Here is a 12464-nt window from a genome sequence, read left to right on the forward strand (position 1 = left end):
AACAATTGTGGCCTGGTGACATGGCACATTGTCATCCATAAAAATTCCATCGTTGTTGGGGAACGTGAAGTCCATGAATGGCTGCAAATGGTCTTCAGGTAGCTGAACATAATCATTCCAAGTCAATGGTGGGTTCAGTTGAACCAGAGGCCCCAGTCAATTCCTTGTAAACACAGCCCATACCATTATGGAGCCCCCACCAGCTTGCACAGGGGCTTGTTGGCAATTTGGGTCCATGAGTTCGTAGGGTCTGCTCCACACTCGAAACCTATCATCAGTTCTTACCAACTGAAATCGGGACTCATCTGACCAGACATCGGTTTTCCAGTCGTCTAGGGTCCAACTGATATTGTCACGAATCCAGGACAGCTGATGCAGGCGATGTCGTGCTGTTAGCAAAGGTACTCGTGTCGGTCGTTTACTACCATACGCCATTAACGCCAAATTTCGCCGTACTGTCCTAATGAGTAATGAGAGGTAATGTCTGGAATATTGTATTCTCGACCACATTCTTGTCACCTTGAATCTCTGAATACTGAATTCCGTAATGATTTCAGATGTAGAATGGACCATGCGTCTAGCTCCAACTACCATATCGCGTTCGAAGTCTGTTAATGCCCGTCGTGTGGCCATAATGGCGTCTGACACCTTCACACATGAATCATCTTACTACAAATGGCATTCCAATGCACTGCTCCTTTATACCTTGCGTATGGGATACTACCGTCATCTGTATGTGCATATCGGTATCCCACACTTTTTGTCACCTCACTGTATTATCTTGCGAACGATGGCGTTAACAGTCTCCCTGTTAATCCCAATACCCCACTTTCAGTTTACGAGAACACTGTCGATTCTGAGACTACATCTGTCGCACTTTCTACATGTTTGTCTGTTTATGTGATTACTGCTGGTCGAAACAAGCGTCGAGTGTTATCAAATTTCTTTTCTGTCCCAAAGGCATTTCAAACAGTCGTCAACACATTTTCAGCAGCCCGTCTCTGTTCAACAAAAAACTGCGCAACTCTTTTTCGCAAGATGTTGATGCTTTCTTCCTCTGCGCACTGGGACGAGTGTACGTCGAACAGTGAGGGACTTTTCCAAGCATAGAAATCTACTGTACCTTAGTGGGTTTGACGCTTATTCACAAGTCTCTCCATGCACATACCCATGCGCGTTCTTGTATTTTTAACATACTTTGCCTCTTAGATACTGGGCAGTTACAGAAAATTTACACATAACTAGAGAGATTGTATCGACAAAATACTAGTATGGCATGCTGGAATACTATCAGCTTATTATGACATAAGACATGGAGTCTCGGTAGAGGCCCGCAATCATTCTATTCAACATATACTTACGGCAAAGTCTCGATCATAGAATCATTTATTTGTGATCACCTTACAGGTTTTGTTACACATTGGTAGAGGCACTGTAATGCGTAAGACAATTTAATTGTGCGATGTAGCCTTTGCCGCTGTTACCTAAGGACCGTAAGATTTTCAGATTTTCAGACTGGAATCTATTTTTCAGTACGTTGATAAGTAACACATGTACGTAAACAGGTGAAATGAAATCATGTTATGTGATCACACTATCGAAATCAAGTGGCCCTAATCAGGTACTACAGCAGAACATTTATGTATTAGAAGTAAGGTGGAACAACTGTATGAATATATACTACCTATATGCCCCGGATTCGCACGGGCAGCATTAAGTATCAACGACAGTACGATTTGGCTAGCGCAGCGGTAGTTAATTACGAAGGCGTGCTGAAAACTAATGTCTCCGATTTTTTTTATGTGAAAACTCTCAAAGCTTTTAGATAAAATAAACGTTAGTAGTAGTCTACATCTTTATTCTTCATGTCTAGACATTTGCAGCCCTCTGATGTTGGAGTGTCCCGAAACGTAGCGTGTTAACATGTCAGCATGACAATGCTAGACCACACACGAGCGCTGAGACATCTGCAACACGTCGACACCTTCGTTTACTATCATCGATCATCGTCTATACAGTCCCCACTCGGCCCGATTCGATTTTCATCTGTTTCTGAAACTTACAGAGCACCGTCGCGGACTTATCTTTGATAACAATGAACCGGTGCAAGCAGAGGTGAGGTGGTGGCTCCGTCAACAAAGTCAAACATTCTACAGTGAGGGCTCAACAAACTGGTCTCTCGTTGGGAGAAATATCTTCGTCATCAGGATGACTATGTTGAGAAATAAATATGTGAACTGAAGAATAAATATGTAGAACACTAATAACGTTTATGTTATTTTAAAAAGTTTTAAAAGTTTTTACATAAAAGTTTCGGAGGCATTACTTTCCAGCACGCCCTCATATATACACGATCCTTCCTTCGTGAATCAGACTATTTACAACTGAAAATTATATCAATATCGCTGCGGTAGTTCCTGAGAGTAGCCTTCATGCATAGACAGAAAAAGGCGTCGGGGGCTATTAATCTATTAACATGTATAAATATACCTGGAACTGGATCCCAGAATGAGATTCATTGGAACCCATGTACCAAAGTGGTCCCTTACTAACGTCTCTCCGACCAATTCTTGAGTATTTTTCAAATTCATGGAACCATTATCCAGTAGGATTGACAGAAAAACTCTTGAGAATACCCCATATGCGTGAAACCGTTACCCAGAAGGATTTACAGAACAAAAAGAGAATATCCAAAGAAGAACTGCGTGATCCATCACAAGCCTGTTCAGTCAAGACACACTTATTCTCTACAAAACTCCACTTCGCTGCTGTTCACAGTAAAAAGGTTACTACTGAAATTCAGAAAATTCATTTTCTTAGAGGACTGAAGACACATATTTGCTACCTGCAAAATACACATCGCGGAATGATACTGACGATAAAAACACCGGAAGGTTGGCTAACACATAAGCTTACAACTATTCGCTCTTCCCACCCAACATCCGTGAAACAAGTGGTACTGGTACTCTGTGTGCTAAACACATATTAAATGATGACGGACTATTACAGAAGGTCGTTGGTAGAGGTAGAGGTGGAGATGTTTTAGACGACTGCCTGAATAATGCAGCTGGAACTTGTTGAAAAAATCAGCAACCAGTTTCACAAACAGAATTTGTCATTAGATGGTTAGCTCCACTCCTTGCATGATAGCAGCACTTGTTGTTTTGTTTCCATGTACTATATTTGTTTTATGTCAACTACAGTTGCGATTACAGTAATATGCTGAATACCCCTGTTTACTTTTGATGCTTGGTAATAGTCTATAATTTTAATCTTCTGAAGAAGGGCAACAGGTCCCTGAAACCAGTCAAGAAATAAAATTTCTTTTGTGCAAGTGGTTGCTGATTTTTTCAACAAGTACTCTTAGAGTTACTGAGGATGGATAAAGTACTACAGCTGGAAATGCAATTTTCTTAGCAGTATTGAAAAATAAACTGCTTTCGAAATATTTTCAACCTGAGTTGAAACACTTTTCGTCCTATACTTTCTTTCTCCTTTAGCAATTACATACGCCTTTAACCAAACTCAAACGGAACACTTACATTATCACGGCACACCTGGTGTTAATATAACATGCAGAAATTTGGAAGTTCTAGAATTGGAATATAGTAATTTATTAATCAGCATAGGCAGAAGGTCGTGACGTGATAACCTGTAACATTCCTGTTTATGTTTGGGACCACTGAGGGATATTGCAAAACTGAAGTGATTAATGAGCTGTGCGGACAAATGATTGATGAAATGCAGACCCCAGAGCACATACAATTGCATCTCGTCAATAACAGAGAAATTAAAAGTGACAGATTTCGAACAATTAATCCCTAGATACGACAGTGGATTGAAACCTCCATCACAGGTCAAGCAGCAACTGCACACATCTTTCTGTAGTGGTACATGGAAAAAGTAATGCCGTTCGCATGATACTTATTAAAAACGATTTAATAACATGGTAGGTGGCACATCTGTATTGATTAAAAGGAAGTTGATGTATTTATTTATTGATTTATTTATATAGTAGTTCTGCCATATTACCAGCATATTGATACTCATCACGCCTGAGGATATACACTGAGGTGCCGAAAGTCATAGTATAGCGATATGCACTTTTACAGGTTGTTGTAGTACCGTGTACACAAGGTGTAAAAGGGCAGTGCATTTGCGGAGCTGTCATTTGTACTCAGGTGATTCATGAGAAAAGGTGTTTGCCGTGATTATGGCCGCATGAGTGGGAATAAAAAATTTTGAACACATGGATCATTCAAATTCGTAAATCATTACGGAATTCAATATTCCGAGATCGAAGGACAATGCCAGATTTCGGACATTACCTTTCATCACGGACAACGCTGTGCCAGACGGCCTACACTTAACTGCGAGTACGACGAACGTATCCGTTATGCGGCGGAATTTGGCATTAATGGACTATGGGAGCAGACGACCGATGCGAATGCCTTTCCTAACAGCAAATGCCTTTGCCTCTGCTGGGCTCGCGACCATATTTGTTCGACCGTTGGAAATGTAAATGTCGTGTGACGAGGGTCTCCCGTCGGGTAGACCGTTCGCCAGGTGCATGTCTTTAGATTTGACGCCACCTCGGCGACTTGGGCGTCGATGGGCATGAAATGATGATGATGATGAGGGCAACACAACACCCAGTCCCTGAGTGGAGAAAATCTCTAATCCAGCCGGGAATCGAACCCGGGCCCTTAGGATTGACATTCTGTTGCGCTGACCACTCACCTACCAAGTGCGGACGTTGGACCGTTAACGAGTGGAAAACCATGGCCTAATCAGATGAGTCAAATGGTTCAAATGGCTCTGAGCACTATGGGACTCAAATGCTGAGGTCATTAGTCCCCTAGAACTTAGAACTAGTTAAACCTAACTAACCTAAGGACATCACAAACATCCATGCCCGAGGCAGGATTCGAACCTGCGACCGTAGCGGTCTTGCGGTTCCAGACTGCAGCGCCTTTAACCGCACGGCCACTTCGGCCGGCTCAGATGAGTCCCGATTTCAGTTGGTAGGAGCTGGTGATAGGTCTCGAGAATGGCGCAGACCCCACAAAGTCATTGACCCAAACTGCCAACAATCCACTGTGCAAGCTGGTGGTGGTTCCATAATGGTGTGGGCTGTGTTAACATGGAATGGACTGGGTCCTCTGGTTCAACTGAACCCATCATTGACATGAAATGGTTATGTTCAGCTGCTGAAGACCATTTGCAGCCATTCATGGACTTCACGTTCCCAAACAACGATGGAATTTTTATGGATGACGATGCGCCTTATCACCGGTCCACAGTTGTTTGAAGAACATCTTGGAGAAATAAAGCGAAAGATTTGGCCTTCCAGATCGCCCGACATAAATCACATCGAACATTTATGGAACATAATGGAAAGGTCAGTTCGTGCAGGGAAACGTGCACCGGCAACACTTTCGCAATTATCGACGGCTGTGGAGGCAGCATGGCTTAATATTTCTGCAGGGGATTTCGAAAGACTAGTTGAGTCCATGCCACGTCGAGCAGCTGCAATACGCTGGCGAAAGGAGGTCCGACACGACTTTAGGTGTTATCCCAGGACTTTTGTCACCTCTGAGTACTTTTCAGTTGATCCATTATTCCATCGCGAAACCCTTTTTTAATAATTGCATTATACTGACTTTCAAGTGAGTTTGTTCAGTATCTTCATACGTACCCAACAGCTCCGAAGAAAATGCACTGCAACAGTCTATAACAAATAGTTACATAATTTTAGTAGCTTAATACTTAGTTTACAAATGTAGACACCACGATTACAATCACATTCCAACATTAAAATTATTGCTTCTTTTTTTTCTTTAATGTCTCTTGTACAATTACTTTCGCTTAAATTAAAACGATGAGAATCTGTGAATCACTAAAACATAAATCATTTAATCCTGAAGTTTGTGAATAGTCCTACCGTTACGTTGTCCACTTTATCAGACAGCTTGTCAGGTTGCAATTATCCGTGGCAGAAACATCGGAACAGGTTACGCTAGTTCGTACTAGGCAGATGATACGTGAAAGCTTTGTGTAACTGTAAGTAAACGTAATAAACAAGTAGGCATCGCTTCTTAACTGTTCTTACACCCATATGAATGCACTTTTAAGCGGAATGAACTACTTCAGCTCTCAAGACGTAGCAATTCCACTTAATTAAATGCATGTACACGTTCTTTCAAGTAGCTTCATGTTTGGAAATTTTGGAAATTTGTGGTAAGGTCTTACGGGACCAAACTCCTGACGTCATCGGTCCATAAGCTTACACACTACTTAATCTAACTTAAACTAACTTACGCTAAGGACGACACACCCCCATCCATGAGTGAGGACTCGAACCTCCGACAGGGGGAGTCGCGCGGACCGTGACAAGACGCCCTAGACCGCGCGGCTACCCCGCACGGCTAGCTTCATGTACGATAACAGTTTGATAAGTCTTAATAATGTCTAAAAAGTAACAAGACTAATTTCAAAGGACCCCTGACTGTTGTGAAGCTTGATTTTGTACGGATTTCTTCAATCAGCTTCAAGGCATAGTTGTTAACAGGTAGTTATGTGAAATGATCGACGTCATAGGTTTCGTGAAGATGCATCTAAAAGAGTACCACGAGGCGTGAAAACATTTGTATACGGTCTAAGTACGCTGAAAGCTCTCTCTCCGGCGTAGCGCGGGACCCAGTACCCCACCCCCTCCCCCCCAACCTGATCACCACATGACGCGACGGCCCAGTACTCGGACAGTATTAGTTTTAAATGATAAAATTTAACTTGCAGAAACGACATAGGGAAGAATCCTGAGAAACCGCTGGCACATTTTATCACTTAATACAAGTGTATCAGCAGCACTTGTCCACAGGATAGGATTGTTCCTATGAAAGATACCACATCATAATTCTGTCATAGACGCGTTGATGGTAAGTTCTCTCTCATTTTCCTGTATGATTTATCTGTACGTCTCTCCGTTAAACGTTGCTTCTTTGAAGAAAAGGTTGCAGTATAATCTTCACATACATATAAGGAGCTCTGGTGTGGTGCACAACGTTTGGTCCAATAGTCCATTTTGCTCTCTAATTGCACGCCACATTCCTGTTTTCAGATTATGCACCGTTGTCGTATGATTACACGATTGTATAACAATCACCAGAAGCAGTCAGATCCAGTAAATATCTAGGAGTGTGCGTACAGACTGAAAGTGAACGATCAAATAAAGCCAATCGCAGGTAAAGCAGAGCCCAGACTGATTCCTTGGAATCAGCACCCTCGTTCTACCAGTACCTGAATAATGCTTGGCGCTCTGGATTCATATCAGTTATAATTGATAATGGAAATAGAGAAGATCCAAAGAAGGTTAGAAAGTTTCATCACACAGTCATTAAGTAAGTGAAAGCGTCATGGAGGCACTCCACCAGCTCCTGTGAGACAGGCATTGTGCATCACAATGTGGTTTAATGTTATAATTTCAAGTGCGTACGTTCCAAGAAGAGTCAACTGATACATTGCTTCTTCCCACGTATACCTGTCGAAAACACCATGAAGGTAATATTATAGAGATTCGAACTCAAAGGGGGCTTAAAGTCAGTAGTTCTTTCTGTGGAACATTCGTGACTGAACAGGCGAGGATGAAATGATACTGGTTCACAAAGTAACCACTAGCCTCTAGACCACTACTACGTGTGGCGAACCTGAATAAGAAGTACTTATTCTCCATTACGCGCTATCTAAGCTATATTGCATCGCTCACTTCCAGCGGATGAGTGCTACCAAACAGGCACGTGCCCCATTCCACGCTACTAAGGAAATTTACCGGTTAGCTATATCACAGCGCAGCGCGAGGCCTATTTACGCAAGTCCATCGAGCCTGCGCACTTCAACTCTGTGGTCTATGTGCATCAGAGTGTTATCCACATGTTAATACAGGCCTCGCAAGCTGTTGTGTCATTACGCGAGGTGTAGTGTCGTCTTCGGCAGTTTCCGCCAAGCTGTACAATTTATTGGCGTTTATCTGGTAATAAATATGCAACCAGTCGCTTTTTACGATTTATTCAACCATCAACACGTTTTCGGGCCACTGTAGGTTCATGGTTGAATAAATCGTAAAAAAGCGACAGGTTGCATATTTATTACCAGATAAACGCCAATTTAAATCACAGTCGCAGTTCGTCATCCACAATGCATATACTGAAATGTGCGATTTATGTTCGCCCCATCCCGCACACCGCGGCAGAGTGAGCTCCAGTAGAAAGGGCATCTAATTCAAGTGCTCTAGTAGCCTCCGCCAAACACTGTAATGTGCCCTAGAGACTGAATACTTAGAATTACAATGAACTGAACACCCTTAGCTGCTTACAGGCGTTGACATACGTCAATGGGGACAGATGAAAATGTGTGCCCCGACAGGGACCCGAACCCGGGATCTCCTGCTTACATGGCAGACGCTCTATCCATCTGAGCCACCGACGACACAGAGGATAGCGCGACTGCACGGATTTATCTCTGGCACGCCTCCCGCTACACCCACATTCTCACCGTATTGTCCCGCACTACATTCGTAATGCCCCCGCCCATTATACTCATTACTCGCGGCGCGTTTCCGACTCCCGTAAGAGTTCGGGTACTGTTGTGCATTCGCACAGAAGAAGAAGATGGTCAAGTGGCCGGTGAGACATAACTATATATATATATATATATATATATATATATATATATATATATATATATATATATATATATATATATATACTAAGATGGTATCTGTTCTTTCGGACATGTCCGTAAGAACAGATACCATCTTAGTATATAAATATTTAGAAATTGGTTGGTTTTCAACGACGGAGATAGCATTTGCTACCTACATGAAACGGCCTGTATTTCTCAAGATACAAACTGAGTAGTCATAGTATGTTACTTCAGAGAGTCACATGAAAGTAAGTGGCGAACACTACTAAGACTAACGATTTTCTGATGATTCCCGACGTTGCCCGAGTATGTATTTAATCCAGTCTTCTATTAGTCCATCTCCTCCTTCCCCCACTTTCTGACCATACCCTCCTCCCCCACTCTCTGGTCATCTCCTTCTTTTCCCCTCTCCCTGACCCTCTCCTGCTTCCTTCTTTATGTGCCTATCTCCTCCTTCCCCATCTCTATCTGGCCATCTTCTCCTCTCCCATCTCTCCATGTTATCACCCTCACACCAATAGGAGGTTGGTGATTCTTACCCCACAGTATTTCTCTCCAGATCGTAACTAACATGTGCACCCAATTTAGTTGAAATCATTCCAGGGGCTTAGGATGAACTTTTTACTCTGCCTTTGCTCGTGTTACGCACCTGTCAAAATCTTTTCACGTATTTCTACACATATTTCACTTGTGTCACAAGAGAATTTCGTCATGCAATTTCATTTTCACGTATATCAATGTTTATGACGTCACGTGTCATCCTGTCACGACGGTGTTACGACTGTCGCGACTATGTGTCGTATAATGATATAATTTTGCAATTCATCCAGTGGTTTATGTGGGTTCTGCCTGCGAACTGTTTTGTGAACAGATTTAGTAGTAATGAAATAATAAACTGGAACGTCATACAGGATGCCGCAGTTTATCACTCACCTCAGTATTTACGTCATATCTCCCAAACTATATGTTGTACAATTCATGCAGGCGCTCGACTGCGCGGGAGCGCGCGGACGCACGCACGCACGCACGCACACACACACACACACACACACACACACACACACACGCACACACACACACACGCGCGCGCGCGCGCGCGCGCGCGCGCGCGCCCGTTTACTTGCCCGATTTGTTGCGGTATGGTCTGTCGTATTTGATAAAACCCTAATGACTATTAAAAACTGGATAATGAAAAACAAGTAGTTAACACCATTTTTAGGTACTTATAGGTGGCTGATCATTGTCGAAAAACCGGAGCCAGGCACTCCGTCAGACGTTACAGTGAGCTAGTTGGTCTACACAATATCGTCGAGAACGAAGTTCACACTAATTAATCAAAGAAGTTATTTAGAGTCAACGGAAGATAACCACATTCTAGAACAAACTGTATTGCTGAATTCTAAATATATCTGTTGTCAAAGAACCTCATGCATCTGTGGTTCTGAGCATTTCCTAGGCAACTATTCTCAAAAATGGGTTAATCTAACCAAAGTAATTCACAAACTACACTTTCTAAATGAAGACGACGTGTTAATATAACCGTGTTATAGTCTAGGAAAGGATGAAGAACATCAGTGAACCAGTTGCATAACACAGGTTTCTTAGAAAACTTGACCTAGATTTCGATAATTATAAAATTATATTCTTCAGAAGGAGATTGACGCTTGTTACATATTGTATTGATAAGGTACCTTAGAATAATGCCGTTCGGCTATTGCCAAGTAACAAGCATCACAATCTCCCCCTAAAGAAGATAATTTTATGATTATTGGTCAAGGGTTCTAGTAAATCTGTGTTACGCAAGTAGTTGGCTGATTCTTTTCATCCTTTCTTAGATTATCGCTATACAATTGCTGTTTGCAGCCATGTTAAGATTTTATAACCACACGAATTTTCAAGAGTAGCGTCTTCACACGTATATCAACTACAAAAAGCTGTACCACTACAGATATTCCATTGTTGACGGATTTCGGGTTATTTCCTAAGCACCGATGATGCAGTCTTATCGGAAGGGCCATTGTTTTGCAACGAAAGCGACGTTGTTTCCAATCCTAATGGAATTGGAAAAAAGGATCAGCAGTGCAGCGAAGTTTCTGTGAAATCCGATCGGGAGTTAGGTGGAAGCCGGGAGGCTGGGCAAGTATGTGGCTTTCCGCTGGGAGTTGAGTAATTTGATTAGGGCCAGCAGCCCTCATTAGGGCGCTGCGCCACTTACGGCGGAACCCAGCCACGCAAACTCCCCGCCGGCTCTGCTGGACACCAGATTCGATCAGCGGCTTTGCGCCGTCAACTGTCCCTGGTCTCTGGCCGTGGAGCACTCTCAGCCACAGCACTCCTACGCCCATCATTGAACGGTACAAACAAACAAAAGAACACACACACGAGCACGGGTGCGGCTGTACAACTGTAAAATACTGGGAACGCCAGAACTCGGATAATTAACGTGGCACTGGAACACACTTAGCCTGACGAACTGCTGCTATTCGCTGCGGATTCGGGGCATAAAATTCGTTGATTGTTTTTTTCGAGAATTCTGCATCATTGCTCATGGACTAAAGAATTTTTCTAGTATGGGTGCATAATATTTTTCATTCTAAAATAAGAGCAACTAGCTTGTGGAGCCAAAGTACGATCCGATACTCCTCACCATGTTCGCCAAACTATGATTGACCATAGATAACTATGTTAACTGGGAAATGCTATCCTGAAGGGAGAGTGGGGCATACAAGTACCCCTATATATGCTGAGTATTCCACAGTCCAATCTGATACCGACCGGGTCGAACATTAACTGAAGATGCAATTAACTGGAGGAGTGCTGTACGACAAACAAATGAAAGCACATCATCAGTCTGTCGTACGTGAACCTTTGCGAAACGGTATCCATGGCCTCATGTGGCGTTTAGATGTACTCATACCTCCCATAAGTCAACGCCCTTGCCGCAGTGGTAACACCGGTTCCCGTCAGGTCACCGAAGTTAAGCGCTGTCGGGCTGGGCTAGTACTTAGATGGGTGACCGTACAAGTCTGCCGAGTGCTGTTGGCAAGCGGGGCGCTCTCAGCCCTTGTGAGGAGCTACTTCACTGAGCACTGGTCACGAAAACTAACAACGGCCATGAGAGCGGTGTGTTTACTACGTGTCCCTTGTAACGGAACATATTAAAGGCTTTACTGTACCGAAGTATGCGATACCCTCCAAATTCAACCAGTTTAACGAGTATTTATGATTATAGAAAAGTTATTGTGTATGTTAACAATGATTGCGTAACATGTCTCCATAAACAGTCAACCCATTAAATTATACTGAATAACTAACCCACACAAAAGTTAATATCACTTGATCACGGATACAGCAAATGTCATCATGTAAAAACACTGAGTTCATCTTAAATAATTAATATGAAGTACGAAAAATAGTGTACAACTTAGGTATTTTGGACCTCCTTAAATAAAAATCACCCAGTGAAACCTATTTGTTCACTAGGAGCGGTTTCACTTAGTATTCACGAAATCAATCCTGTTTTAGACGAAAACCAATGTATTTCTTAATAATTCATGTTGATTACTTATTTATGCAAATTAGAGAAGTCAATTGACAAACTTCTAAAAAACGGACTTTTTGTAAAAAAGAATTATTCTGTCAAGTCAACAAATCTGTCTGTCATTTTAATAACAGGTTAAATTATGTCACTCGATGCAAATTAATAACTTTTCTGCACAAATTATGATAACAGATGTACATGTGACTTGTAAACTATATCTCTT

At 42.4% G+C, this 12464-nt stretch overlaps 1 pseudogene; it reads left to right on the forward strand.

Annotated features, from left to right (window-relative positions):
- Window positions 1-11626: 11626 nt before the first annotated feature.
- LOC126185591 (5S ribosomal RNA) lies at window positions 11627-11745 on the forward strand (annotated as a pseudogene).
- Window positions 11746-12464: the final 719 nt, after the last annotated feature.

This window comes from Schistocerca cancellata, chromosome 4 (assembly GCF_023864275.1).
Source record: "Schistocerca cancellata isolate TAMUIC-IGC-003103 chromosome 4, iqSchCanc2.1, whole genome shotgun sequence".
Lineage (NCBI taxonomy): Eukaryota > Metazoa > Arthropoda > Insecta > Orthoptera > Acrididae > Schistocerca > Schistocerca cancellata.